The following is a 14585-nucleotide window of genomic DNA, read 5'->3' as shown; positions in this document are numbered from 1 at the left end:
GACTGCCAGAAGGACATACTGATCTATTTTTATAGAAGATTTTGGAAGAAGCAGAAGCTGTTAATTTTTGTGTCCGTTCTCATGGTGACTAACGGGGAGGGATATTGGAAAATATACTGTTCTTCATTTTAAAGCTAAGCTTTCTGCCTTAGGTTATGGAGTAGTGCAGCAAGGAAGAACAAATCTGACATCCTAGGAGCCTTAGATAATCCAACTTAGACATATATCTCTTCGGTATGACGTGGCAGCGACTGCATGTGTGTATTCATTTTCATTGACATATTCTTTGTAATTCAGCTTATTAGATGTCCGTGCCCTCAGTCAGAAGAACACAAAATGCAGTATTGCTGCGTGAGTAGTTGTGGCATCTCAAAAGCAGAGGCTTTTCTTTCAAGCCACTGTGGAAACTCGGCAGGCCAAGGGTGTGACAGTATCACGCGCAGTGAAGCGGCCAAGGGACTGGTTCACAACACGTACTCTAGAATATAGTTGCAGATAATCTGTGAGGAAATGGTGGTAGTTGATTCCTGACGTGAAATTATTTGGTGCGTAATTCTTATCTGTAGGCCTTCACTAAGATTATTTGATCAAAACTGCCTCTGGTTGGCGAGTTTTGATTGTTACATTAATCAGATAGTAGACGACTTTTTCTTCTTATCTCAGTTCACTTCTACTTTGAAAATCAAATTTGTTGTACCTATGCTGTCAATTTAAGACTTCTTAATAGCAGGTTTTGCACAATAAAAACACAAAACATTCTTTCAATGATGTTATCCACCAGAAAATTCATTTGAGAAACTAAAAGCGGTAAAGAAAACATCTAATGAACTTCAGGCACAGCTGCAAAAAGTTTGTTCTGCTACCGAGTAAATGTTCACAGGAGTGGACATTTAGACAGAACTCTAGTTCCATTTCCAGCAGCACAATCTATAGAGGATGATGCTTTTTAAAGCACTTTCAGCTGGTGAGAGCGATGTTTTAGCTTGCGCTAAGAGTCAACGTCCAACAAGCTTTTCCCGAAGTTACCTACATAACTGACAGTCTGTGTATTCGTAGGGAATAAATTAATTCCCCATAATCACGAGAGTTAAGTTCTCTACTTTGGAGTCAGCAATACCTCAGGGTATTGAAGGTGAGAACAGTTTTCCTGTGTGCCTGCCTTTTGGCAGCTTCATAGCTATTCAAGGTCAGTTTAAGGGCTCGGTCACTGGTTTTTGTATTTGGTCACTGGTGCCGTCGTGTTTACCAACCTGAGTTATGTGCATGTGCCTGGGTGTGGAGGTGGAGCAGGTAGCCTGGGGCTCCTTTCAGCAACCGCTGCTTACCTGCACAAAGCCTTACTCAGTGGAAGCTGACAGGAGTTTAAATTGTTTAAAAAAATAAATAAATAAAAATAAAAAAGAACCACTGATCAGTCCCAGGTGCAAGTTATGCTTGCAGCCCTTCCCTCGCCCTGCTTGAACAACGTACCCCTGCAGTCAGATTCCCAGAGTGCCACCAGATACGTGTTTATTGGCTCTAATTAAGCAACACTAATCAGCACAGCTATCCAACCTGGTTGCTCTATGTTAGGATTCCAGGAGCTCTGTAGCAGTGTGTTGCCTTGAAGGATCTGTTCCCTGGAACCGGAAGAGAAAAGTCCATTTCAAGAGAACAAGTGTCACCTTCAGCAAATAGGAGCAGAACTGCCATCAAAACCAAGGACTAAGTGTGAAGCTGTGTCCATTTACATCAAAGGCATTTGATCCACCTCCGTATGAAGGAGAAAAGTGAGACGTTCTGTGTACAAATCGGATGGACATAAAAACAGGAGGAAGACAACAGTGCTTTTCTCCTGGCTGGAAAGACAAGGCAGTCTTCACAAGAGCTTTCGAGAGCTTTTCACGGCTGTGTCTCGGTATTGAAAAAGAGCCTTTCTCTCTGGCGCGGAGCCGTGCGGGTGCCTCTCTTCACCATAAGGACAGGCAGAAGTGGTGATGCGCACAGGCTGCCCGTACCGTAGGACTCGCCTTTTACTCCACTGATACGCTCCGCTCCTGGGCCCAGCACCATTAGGACGCGTGGGGGATGCCACTGGCTAAGCTGGAAGCAGGCGCGGATTTTCAGTAGACGTCGGGGTCCTGCAAGCAAAATCAGGTGCAGTGGTTTCCGACAGTGTCCTTTTTTTAAGAGCCGCATAGATAAGTCCATCATTTATACAATTCAGCATAACAATGGCTCCTGTTAAAACACACGCAAACTCAAACAACCAAATTAAATCCAATGCTCAGTTGTTTGAGAGCTCTTGGCAAAGTAGAATTCATAGAGCTTGACAAGGCAACCTCAGCTTTGGGCCGATCCGTCCTGTTTCTTTGTTCAAGGCAAGCTGGATGGTGATGAGAAGCACTATTATTGCCAAAAGTGGTTCCTTCACAGTATTTTTGAGGCTCTTGAGGGGCGTGCCTCTTGTCCTCAGTAGAAAGGTGGGAGCTGCTCAGTAGCCCTCGCTGGCTGGATTTCTCCCAGCACCGCCCTGTGCAAGGATTACAGCACATTCCTTCCTTAGAGCAGCGCCAGACTGCACCTTCCCAAACAGCGTGGAGGAGAAAGCACCTCGCTGCTGTCTGACTCCCTGCGGGAGGTCTGGGGGGTCACCCCGCTGCCACTGAGACTGCTGCCCCGCAGGAGGGCAGTCCATCCCCCAGGAAAACACTGGGGGAATGGGGACCCCACAAGGTGAGGAGTAGCTGAGCCCCAGCATCCCGCTTGTTGGGGGTGAAATGGAGTGGCTGGCTCTTGGGCAGAAGGTCAGGACTGAGCCGAGCCCGGCTCGGGCTGCGAACGGTGTCTGGCACAAGCAGTGCCAGGAACGGGGCTCCGCAGAGGAAAATGTGCCCTGGACCGCCCCTTGGATGGTAGCAGAGGTACCACATCACGAGAGGGTGTTGGCAGCTGAGCTTCACAGCTTTTGCACTCCAGAACGGAGGCGGTAACTCAAGTATAGATGTGTCCTAGGGCAGCGGTGCTTTGAGTCACTCTTTGGGATCGAAGCCAAGTTAAAGGCTATAGGCAACGGTTCCCAGAGCTGTGGTGAGACACACTCGAAGTGGCCTTGAAAGCATCAGCCAAAAACGAGCATGAATATGTCACGCTTGATTTTCACTGGGATACAGCCACACTTTGTCATGAACCATATCATGTAGAATAAGTACAGTCTTTCGAGCAAAATGTGATGTGCCCCTTCAAACTCTACACTAAGAGTGTTCTCTTCGGTTAACCGTATAGAAATGGGACATTTTATGCCCACGACTTGTTTTGCATTTGCAGCTGTAAATGAAGCTTTTCACATAAAGCCATGTCTGCCATTGGTAATGTATTAATCACACCGGCAATGCTTTCTGTATATAACTTTATATTAGTTGGGGCCTCAAAATAATTCCCAACTCCTGTTATTAATCACCGTTTAAATCTCAGTTCAGCACTGGGGGCTTTTCCCACCTGTTCTGGTTTTGGAAATACTATTAATCAATACACGGCACTGCTTCCTATCTCACTATGTAGTATCTGATGCACACACATTATTTTTATGGCTGGCTTAAAAGATGGGCAGGAGAATGTCCCGAGCTACACAAGCTCTCTCTTCAGAGCAGCTCCTCTGGGAGCACAGTCCCCAGAGAGGAGCACACCATGAGCAGCTGCAGAAAGCTCTTGAAAATCCCACTCTTGGAGGCTGAAGAGGCAATCTCATGGTAAGTATGCAAAATAAAACGTGCCTACCCCGGAAGGCGGTACCTTGACCCTGGGTAATGGCCCACTCGATTCACTGACGCTCTTCCCCTGAACAGGGTCACCAGGCAGGCTCCGTTCTTGCCTTCGTCCGGCGGCACTGACCTTGCAAGGAGCAGAGCGCCGTTCCCGAGGGGCCGAGCAGCCCTGGGGTCACCAGTCACTGCTCTGCTGCTGGGCCCATCCCTGAGGGCAGGCTGACCACTTTGCAGGAGACTCACCTTTTGTTTAGCGACCCCTTTCTCCTTGTAAAAACAGCAGTTTTAAATGATGTCTCCTATAAAGATGAATCTTTATACCGACTGTGTCAATTTTAAAAAAAAATAAAATTACTCCCCCAAAAGAAAAATTATTTTGTATATGGAAAGAAACTTTTACAGATGCTTTTAATTTATTGTATATCTGTGGCCATCTTGTCCTTTTAATGTGTTCCTCTTCATCGCAGCGCTCTTCAAACAATACAGTGGTCTCTGTCGTTGTGAAGATGAAATGCACGGGCCACGGTCAAGTGCGCGAGGACAGGTCGCAGCCACGCTGTGAAGGGCATGTTTCACTACTGATGTATAAGCTTGCCTGATTTGTACTTCTTTTTCCCCTTAAATAAAGGGAAAGTTTCACTAGGAACTCTGGAGAAGATATAAAATAAATCACTTTTTACATGAAAATCCATTTTTTTTCTGTGTGGTATTAAGGTCTTTCCGAGAAGATTAACGTTTTCACTGCTTTCCCTGTTCAGCACTCTAGAAATGCATGCATCTCAAGCGCTCGTTTGCAGATCCCATTCAAACAGAGATGGTCTTTTTGAGCGAAGAACAGAGTGGCTGAGGAGTGCGTGCTTTGGATCCCACTAAAGGTCGGCTGGTACCACAGTGAGAAGCTTGCTGAGGTTACCGCACCTGACGCAAGGCCTAAAGTTCTCACTGGGCAAGTACTGGTCCCCCAGCTATGGCATTACTTGCCACAGCAAGAGCACTCCTGCTTGCAATCATCGCTGGCCTCTCGATCACAGGAGCGTGACAAGAGTGGGGACTGTGACTCCCGAGGGGGTTTTGGCTGCTTCCGACCCAGCAAGCAAAGCTGCGTTGGGTCTCGCCGTGCCCTTTCCTCTTGTGCAGCTTGGGGAGCTGCTCCAGGCTTACCTTGTGTTTTGATCGCTGCCTCGTGAGAGGGATGTAGGGTAGTTATTAACAAAGAGAAGCTTATGGATCCTGGTAAACCTGGACTCCATCACCGCCCAGAAGAAGAAGAAAACTCGGTTGCATGTGCGAGCGCCCCAGCAGGGGTTGCTTACTGGTAATCCTTCACAGATTGAGCTTACACAAAACCACTAACTCCCTCCTTTTGAGCAAAGCTCAGGACCTTGTATGCTCGTTCTCAAGAGGAACAATCTTTTCCCAGGAAGCTTAAATTCAGATCTTACCTCATGCAAGGAGGTCACACGTGTGTTTCAAAGGATGCAGAGAAATAGGACTTTGATGTATGAAGCTTGCAGGCACACACACACAAAAAAAAAACCAACACATTTTTTTCCTGCCATGTGGAATTTTCATGAGGTCTTCATGGAAAGTTGCTTCCCTCTTTTCCACTTCCTATTTCACTTTGAGGTTCCCTTCCTACAACAGAGACCAGAGAATCCCATTCTCATAAATGAGCCTTTTTGTCAAGCCCCAGGTTATCCCGATTTCCAAGGCATTTTGAAATATCATCGTGAGCAGAGAGCTGGATCTAATTTAGAATCTTTTTCTTTGAAAACCTTTCACAATGTTGAATTTCTGTCGTTAATTTCACATCTTTGTGTCTGCTCTCTGCACGACCTCCTCCTTGTTTGCCACCTTTGGGAGTAATTTTCTCATTTTACTCACGTTGCAATCTACCTTTTTAGCACTGCCTTCTCTCCCAAAAACTGCACCATGTGCAAAATGTGGTGCAAAACCATTTTCCTCGGTCTTTCACCTCAACAGGTTTTACGCACTTAGGGAGCACGATGTCCATAGGAACCATTGATGTGAGCACAGACACGCAGCCACTTCGGTGGCGAGAAACAAAACGGGGAAACAGTGTTTGGTAAAGAATGTATTGAGGTGTGTGCGTCTGTCAGTATCTCTTGTTTTACCCAAAATGCTCAAACCTGTGCCATGAAGAAAAATAACTGTGCTACAACATTTAGGTACAGGGAACTTGAGAGATAGAGAGCACCAGCTTTGTGCTGCCTCGCAGAAAATGGGAAGGGAGGGTGAATTTAGGGCAGCGCTCTACGCTACAGCTGATAGGGCTGTGTTGAATTGTCCCTGCTGTCTCACACTTTCCGCGTAATCTCGAGGAAGTCAAGCTGTCAAACTATCAGAGGTGTCTAAACCCAAAGCTACGCACAGATCTCCAGAGGGCCTTCAGAAATCACCGAGGGGATTTTCACCGCAAATCTCTCAGGACTTCAGCTCCCACTTTGTCACATAATGATAAAAATTCTCCCTGCTCCACCACAGGGTCCTTGGGGACCACAGCAGGGGAAAGCCCTGGCTGTTCAGAGACAGCTTGCTGCATAGTGGGAGAAGAAAGGGATCTCGGCTGCTTTTCAGCTGCACATGAGACCTGTCAAATCCTGAGCTAAATCTGGATGTTGATGGCAGTGCGTGGACGGAGAAGCCCATCCCTTTCCAGGAGGAAGACCTGACCTTAGCCTTGAAAGCTGGGGACTAACCTGGGAAGAAGGGAGGCAATGTTTCCTCACGCCACCCCAACATCTGCACAAAAATCAGGGAGGGGAGGTGTACTTGGAACCCAATGCCATGTCACCCACTGCACAGCACAGGTGCTCATCTACTTGTGAGGCTTCCCCCGGTCAAGAGTAGGCTGCCTGGTCCCCGCTGGCCTCTCCAGCAGGAGAGGCACAGACCCTGCGCGACAGAGAAACACCCCGTCTGCATGGGGCTGAATCCCACCTGCCTGCAATCGCAGAGACCCACTCTGTGTCAAGACAGCTGTTTCCTCTCTTTCAATATGATAAACTTACACGCGTACACATTAACAACACAAAAACCTTAGAAACGCACACATTACAACATCCACACCGCTTTCCATAGGATTTCAAATCTTTGGGGCACTGAGGTTACTTCTTCCCCTTTTTATTGCCAGATGATTCTGATTAACAGGTGATTCAGGAAACTTCAAACTATGCTGATTGTCACCAGTTTGCATGCAATTTTTAAAATAAATATTAGACTCAACAATTCAGCTACTTTCTTTCCAATTATTCAGTCCTCTGCGAGTGCCATAAAATAGAAACTCGCTGTGCAAAGGTATCCTTATCTCTGCCACCTACCAAAGACAGTCCAGGTGTCAGCAATTCCATAGTCAGCGATTCCTAAAGAACAACGAGCTTTTTATTGAATACTTTTCCAGCTTCTTTTACCAGCCGCATGACCAAGTTCTAAGAAAAAGCAGAAGAAATGCAGTGGCGCCCTAGGAAAAGAAGCTTTTTACACACGCCCGCATGCGCACGAGCACAAATCAAAAGGAAAAAAAAAAAAAGCATAGTTAGAGCTAGGTTTGTTAGAAAGCAATGATTTCTCAGAGACCTACAAAACAAAAGGAAAGCTGTCACGAGACAAAGCTAAGATGGTGCATAGGAATGCTGAAGAGAGAGCTCACAGCACACAAGAAATCACTGTCAGAATCCATTTTCTACTGACCTCAAAATAAGCAATAATAGCACAATTTGCAATACTAAGCACAGTATAATCATCTTAACTGTTTCTTTCCAATCTCCCACCGCCTGGAGCACGCTGTTCAACCCCCTCAGCCTGAATGCCTTATTTTCCCCCTTTTTTTACGACTGTAACTTCTCTGGTTCTGAGGTGGTGTCTAAAGTACAGCTATCTATTACAGACAGTTTGGTTCAGTTCACAGCGTGTTTACACTGGACTGAATCTGCTTCTATTTTTGGTAAATCATCACTCCTGTGCATTCAGCCTGGAAATAAAATGAACCAAAATACCTGGGGCCTGCAGAAATAGGAAAATATTTGAGAAAAGGTTCAGTGGAGAAATCATCACTTATCTGTGGGGCATCCAGGCAAGCAACTTGGCTGCAAGAACGTGGCTCTGTCCCCGGGATGGCCTCTTCTGTCTCAGTCCCGTTGGAATCATGGGGACAAATACAATCCAGGGCTAACAATCTGCACCGCTGTATGGAACGTGATTGTACAAAGCGCATGTGAGGCACTGGAAGTTTATTTGTTTAAACTGTGAGTTAAAGAAGGTGTCCAGTTGCTTTGTAAACAACAGACACTCTAAACACACACATCTGATTGCTAGCTGTATTAAATCTATCATGTTGCCATTTCTGCATTTAAAAAAGAATATGTGTGCGTTTATAAATAAAATGGGAAATCACTATCTAAATTGAGGAATATGATTTTTTTGAAGGGGTTTATGACAAAAACCTGCATGAGGCACACACACATACATACATACATATAATGTTCAGTGTTCACCTAAACCCCAAAAAGAAAATCCACTTTTTAATGCTGCAAAATAGTATTAGCTTCCAGCGCGCAGCCTGATGCTCAAGCCTCTACTTTCACAGTCCGCTCCGTCTTCAACTGGGTATGGCTATCATCAGTTTGCACAGGCTTTGCCAGCTGCAAGTTTCCACAACAGCTTACAAGGCAGGGAAACAAACAACAGCAAAACAGGAGAAAGCCAAGCAGCTGACACTGAAATGGTGCTCTTTGCCAGGCTATAGATGGTAAAGTTAAAAAAAAAAACAAACTTGCCTTTTTTAAATGCCTGAGTCTGCCACATTTGATACCGGTTTTAAAAATTGCAGGAAAGCTCCTACAAGCCTCATGCAAAGGAAAGTAAATGCTTAGCACTCTAAAACAACCGGTTCCCTCAGGAGTCTGGCACAGCGCCGGGCAGGAGCTTTGAAAACAGTCTTGATGTGAAAGGAAAATACAAGTCAAGCAGCACTGCATGCTTCTCCTGTGAGCTGCTGAGTCTCGTGCACTATACCTTACACAAATAAAAGGCCAGAAAAGTCAGTATTTCCACTACATCTAGCCTTATCCACACCCTTGTTACTGTAACCATAAGAAAGTGTCCTGCACTGACTGTGAGTGTGGCAGCTGGGCTTCCTGCGCTGTCTGATGTCATGCCCTTGGAGAGACCCTTCTCTGAGCCCAGTGAGCCCTGGGGTCAGTGGGCCGAGGTGCTGTTCATCGCTGCATGGGAATGAAGGCCCCTAGGATGAAATATGTTTATTTTGTGCCCTTGCCCAGCAGCCAGCAAGTACTTCAGTTATGTGTTCTGCAACTGCTGCTGACACATTTTAACTCAGCCCATATTGCAGCAAATTTCACTGAAGGGGCAGGGGGCTGGCAGACCTCAAATGGAGTTTCTGGGTGTCTCCCACGGGAGACATCCTCAGCTGGGTACGGACAGGGCGAGAGCTGGAACAACTCAGCTGTCATGTAAAGGCTGTCCCAGGGAAAGTCCCCTCCATCTGGGGGCTGAAAGGGGAGCTGCATGGAGCAGTTGGGGTGGGAGTTGTGGAACAAGTAGGAAAAAAGCATCAAAATGTTATACAACAGGTAGGAAGCTGGACAGAAGGCAAACTGAATGCTGTAGAGACAAAAGCTGGCTATGGCCTGTAAGGAAAGAGCCAGTCCCTTGGAAAGAGATTATTTCTTCAGATGAGCACAGGAGGTCTTTTTGGAGAAAATACACCGCATTTTCTTTTTGGTTCAGTGAGGGCTCACAGCAGTAATCAACCAGCGCCTCGGAGCGCCTTTGGAAATATCAGTAACAGCTGGGGGCACGCTGAACCATCGCTCTACATTCCACACGCAGCAAATACCCCTTCCCTAGCACGACACACGGACCCGGCACGGGGAAGGTGGAGGCCAAGCCCGGGTGTCTGCATTTCCAAGGAATACACCGGGCTCGCAGCGTCTCATGGCTGACGTGTTTCAGCAGGTTGGGGCTAACCCCAGGTCCTCGGCTTGTTGTTGCCCACCAGTCCCCGGGGCTCTGCTCAGCCCCAGCCCAGGGCTGGTGTAGTGCCGGGCAGGGGCACACCAGGGCAGCCCACTGGCCCGAGCTCCCCGACCTGTGGCCGGAGGCCAGTGGCCCTTTCTGTTCTGCTCACGGCCATCCCCAGTGGCCCAGTGTTTGTCACCACACTCAGCAGCGCTCCCAGGGCAGGCAGCACATCTGCCCAGAGGTGAAAAGCACCTGCAATGTTTTCCGACTAGTTTGCCACCAAAGGCACTGGCCCGGCAGACACGTCCCTTCAGCCCCTGGCACTCAGCGAGCACCGGCCTTCCTCAGCCCGCTGTGGGACCGGCACCCCGTCACCGCCGCGGCGCCAGCCGGCTGAGGCCGGGCCCCGCCCGGCGGCAGGGGCGAGGGCCCGGGGCGGCTGAGGTGGCCGGTGAGGTGGCGGGTGAGGAGGCCGCGGGAGGGGATTGGCGATGGGGGGAGACGGGCGGGGCGGCAGGTGTCGCCCTGTCGCTGCTCCCGGCTGGGCGCGGGGGCGGGACTTCCGGCCGCCATTTTAAGGGCCGTCCCGCGCGCACGCAGTTTCTGGGGCGGCGGTGGGCGTGGAGGCTGTGCTGCTGCTGCTGCGGGAGAGGACCGGGCGGCGACCGGGCGGCGCGGCGCGGCGCTCGGCGGCCCTGTCTCGGCAGCCAGCCAGCCCCGCGCCGCGGCTGGCGGAGCCTGCTCGGGGCCGGGCAGAGAGAACCGAGGCGGCGCCGGGAGGCTGCCGCGGCCCGACAGCCGTTCTTTCAGCAGCAATGGCGGCGGCCTCCCCCCATGGATGGTGCCTGAGCCTCGCCATGGCGGCCGCCTCGGAGGGCGGCGCGACCGTGGTCGCGGGTCGGAGACTGCCTACGGGTGAAGCCGGGGTGCCGGGTGACAGCGGCCGTGTGGGCTTGTGGCTGGGTTCGCTTAGAGAACAGCAGCGAGTCGGCGGGTGTCGCTTTGTTCCTCGGCAGGGCTCGGAGAACCGGCTGGCTTCGGACTGGGGGAGCCGCAGCTGACAGCGGGAGACGATTTTTCGGGGGGCCGCTGAAGACACAGCCTTGTGGCCTTTTGGCAGTTCTGGGTAGGTCTGTGGCGGAGCGGTGCAGCACACACGGTGACACGGGTAAGGCTGGGGCCGGTGGCTTGTGGGCCTATCAGAGAATCCCTGGTCAGGAATCGGGTTTTTTTTTTTTCCTACACAGCTGGCAAATCCAGGTCTCTCGCTGATCAATTCTAGTGTATAGTGCTTCAGGCTTCCTGAAAACTTCTTGGTCAGGTATGTTTCTCGTAGAGGGATGGCTGATCTGTAGTCTGAAATACTTTGGGGTGGTGGGATTTAGGGTATTTTTTGCCTTAAAATTGTCAGCTTACCTCGTCTGTCCTATTGTGTTATCGTGTGCTGTGTCTCGTGACTGTGGTGAATGGCTGCATCCAGTATTTTCTGGTAGATAACTTCTGAAGGTGTGTGCGGACATGGAGCAGCTCATGTAGGGCTACAGAGTCCCTTGTGCTTTCGCATAAATGTATATCTGTTCTGAGTCTTTTGTGTTGGAAAGACTTTGTTTAGCGTGTGGTTTTGACAGTGTGACAAATGCTTTAGCTGCTGAGGTGGCAGACCTGTACTGTCAACTTATTCCTGGGTTATAGGACTGTTTCTGGTTGTCCATATAAATCTAGACAGATACTTTGTGCACAGTGGTGAAGCCTATCAGCTTGAGCGAAAAAACGCAGGAGACTATTGAAGGAAAAGGTGATTCATCTGCTGTAGCTCTTTAGAAACAAGCGTTCTTAATTTTTATTGCTCCAGAGTGTGTGGCTGGGGTCAATGGTGTAGTGCTCTGGGAGAAGGTAGGGCAGGCAAGTCTCCAGCCAGGGCAAGACTTAAACTAGCATGAAATGAACACCTGGTTCCCACTGAAAGTACAAAGGCTTAAAAGCAGCTGACTGCAATGAATGTTTGGGCCAGTAGATATCTAAGTGATGCAACCCTTCCTTGGTTTTTACAGAACCTGGCCCATGTTCAGACCCTGTAGTTAGCCCATCTGATGAATGTCAAAACCATTCGTTACCTGAACTGCTTGCCTGGGCTGTGCAGAACTGAGCCTTGTTGGTGTAAATGTTACATTTACACATTAGTGTAAATGTTTGTGTGCCTTTGTTGGCAAAGCCACTGTTTTACTTCGGTGAAGAGCTGTTAACTGCCCCAGTGCTCATAAGCTGCTTGTAACTTGCTCTTCAGTGAATGACTGTGAAGAGAGGCTTGTGGCCGAGATAAGCATGGAAGTGTGGCACAGGCCTGTGCGCTCTGTTGAAGGCACAGTGCGGGTGTGCCGGACTTGCCTGCAGGGCTTGGACTAGAGTAAGTGACCTGACTGCCAGTGCCGAGCTGGTGGCATCTGCGCTAGCTCTAGGTGAGGTAGGACCTGCGCAGGCCTTGGGTTGAACATGTGCACATGTTCAGGCAGGAGAGAGGTACTGGCCTCGTAGGAACAAGGGTAGGATGACACAAAAAGTACCTAGCAGGTGTGTGTCATGAAAATAGGCATTTATATATGGAAACCGCTTTGGCTGAGAGTTGGCAATGTGAGGTGGCCCTTGTGCCCTTAAGCAGGTCTTGTGCTTTCTGTGTAATGCAGTCTTTCCTGTGTCTGTCTACACTGTGCTTCTTGTCCTGCCTGTTCTGAAAAAGGCTCTCCTTGTCTTCCCCCGCTCTCCTTCTCTTGGCCTAATATTTCATTCACTGCCTCCACTGATGGATGAGTGATAGAGGAAGTGTTGTTGATAGGGTGGTAAAAGCTTTTCCAGTGGTGTGGATTTGATTCTAGATCTAAATGTACTTGTAGGATCCTTTTCTGAGATGACTTAAGAGTCTATTATTGCACACTACTAGTACTACTACAGGGGAAATGAAGACTTTATTTTATTTATTGAATTGAGGAGGGAGGAGGAAGTAAGAGACAGCTACAAAGAGAAGTAGTAAGTTTGTGATATTCTTGATGTGTTCAGGAACATCAGGCCTTTGAAAGCAGTTGAAGTATTTTTGGGGGGAATCCCAATCCAACCTTGCAGAACTAAGTCCTCAGGCTTTACATCACGCTTGGAGTCTGTGAATCTTTGAAATTCACAAGTCAGGAGTCTGCTTTTTGGCTGGCATTGCTTACAGCCATCCTAGAGAGCTGAAAAGTGGGAGTGCTTCTAGACTTGATTTGGGGTGGGTTTGAGGGTTATGGGGTTTTTCCCCCTCCTGCTGTATTGGTGTGATGACCAAACCATAGAAAGGGGAGGGTGGTTTATTTTTATTTCTGCTGTCGGTGGAATTGAGACCTAAACCTGCGGCTAGTTTTTGTAGAATTACAGGCATGAGAGAGCTTAGTGCTTTTGGCTGGGAGATAGCTTTATTTATTACAAGTACATGTTAGCAAAAGTGTGCAATGTGGCTTGTGGAGAGAAAGAAGCAAGTGCTGCCCAGCTCCAGAACTTGATCTGTGTACCCAGAAAATGGCCGGCTTAATCTTGCACAAATCTTAGATTGCTTGTTGGTCATTGCCAGTGGTTGCTTTTATTATTGAGAGAAAACTGCCAGGCCTTGTTGGGGAAAAATGGCTTTGTCTGCAGTGTATGAAGGAGATAAAAGAACCCAAAACTGCTGTTTTTAATAAATCCCTAAGTTTGTGCGGTTGTATGAAGCTCACTGCTGTAATGAGCTGATAACTTGAATTGATGTTTTAAGTATTGAAAGACGGGTCTCCCCCCCCCCCCCCCCCCCCCCTTCTGCACAGAACATGATTGTATTTGCTAATCTAACTTGCTAATTAGTTAATCGCTTGAGTAACACTTGCCTCTTTCTCTTTTCCTAGAAGGATGATCTGTCTTGTTCTGGAAGCAAGAGAATGTCCCGGTCTCTGATGCTTTTGTTGATTTTTCAGCTTAACTTGTCGTAAGTCACTTCAGCTTGAACATGTACCTTCCGAGCCTTACCTGGTACTGTGTATAGCTATTTTCAGCAATGGGGAAAGGTGAAGGGCAAAACTTTGCAGAATATTGGCCTGTTTACTCCTCTATACAAAAGGACACATTTTTGCAAGTTTGACAAATGAATTGTGATGTTGGCTGAAGTTTTGTGATTACACCCTGAAGGAGGCTCTAGCCAATACACACATCAGCACAGCCTCTAAGTCGTGGTCAACTTGATTGCTACCTCCCAAAAAATGAAACAACAAACCAAACAAAAAAACCCCACCCTTACTAATCTTCGGTAGAGATTTTCTTTGTGTGCCCTTTGGCTGAGGGCAAGGACTCAGCTGATGAGAGGGGGCTGAGAGTTTTTGAATGCAGAGGGGAGTGAACAGAGAATATTCTATTGTTTTCCTTGAGAGGGTGTTAGTTTTGCCTTGTCTCCTGTCTCTATTCCTGTACCCCTGTCACTTATATTATTTGTTCCCAGCAGTACCTACTCCAGGCCCTGTGCTCTTACGAAGGTATTTATAGTGTACCTGCACACGAGACCTTGATAAGGAGTTGTTGGAGTGACAAAAAGTGTTGTAAGGTCAAAGCTGCAGTAATAAAAGTTCTTTGGACTCCTTGTGTCTCAAGCCATTCCTAAGCAGTGTAGTTGGCTGTGTGGACTAACACCTGTGGGTGGCAGCTGTCTCAACTACTTTCTTGATAGGGGGTGGAGGAAAACATTCAGGAGGGATTTTACTTGGGTTAAAGTTTAGCTCTCTGGGTGTGCTGTGTTTTCTCCTAATGGAAAGCATGGACAGTACTGCTGGCAAAGAACTGCTAGCCAAGAGC

General features: G+C 48.2%; 1 long non-coding RNA gene across 2 annotated transcripts; it reads left to right on the top strand.

The window, feature by feature from the left end:
* Nucleotides 1–10612: 10612 nt before the first annotated feature.
* Nucleotides 10613–14263, top strand: LOC309671307. 2 transcript variants are annotated; one of them, XR_014269119.1, is made up of 3 exons: nt 10613–10872; nt 10994–11067; nt 13652–14263. It is a non-coding gene; the product is annotated as an uncharacterized lncRNA (long non-coding RNA). The 2 variants fall into 2 exon arrangements; XR_014269120.1 differs by having other exon boundaries at nt 13649–14263.
* The last annotated feature ends 322 nt before the right edge of the window (nt 14264–14585 follow it).

The sequence above is a fragment of the Vanellus vanellus genome, assembly GCF_965231255.1.
Source record: "Vanellus vanellus genome assembly, chromosome: 4".
NCBI classification, from domain to species: Eukaryota; Metazoa; Chordata; class Aves; order Charadriiformes; family Charadriidae; genus Vanellus; species Vanellus vanellus.
This window is presented reverse-complemented; position numbering and strand designations above follow the sequence as displayed.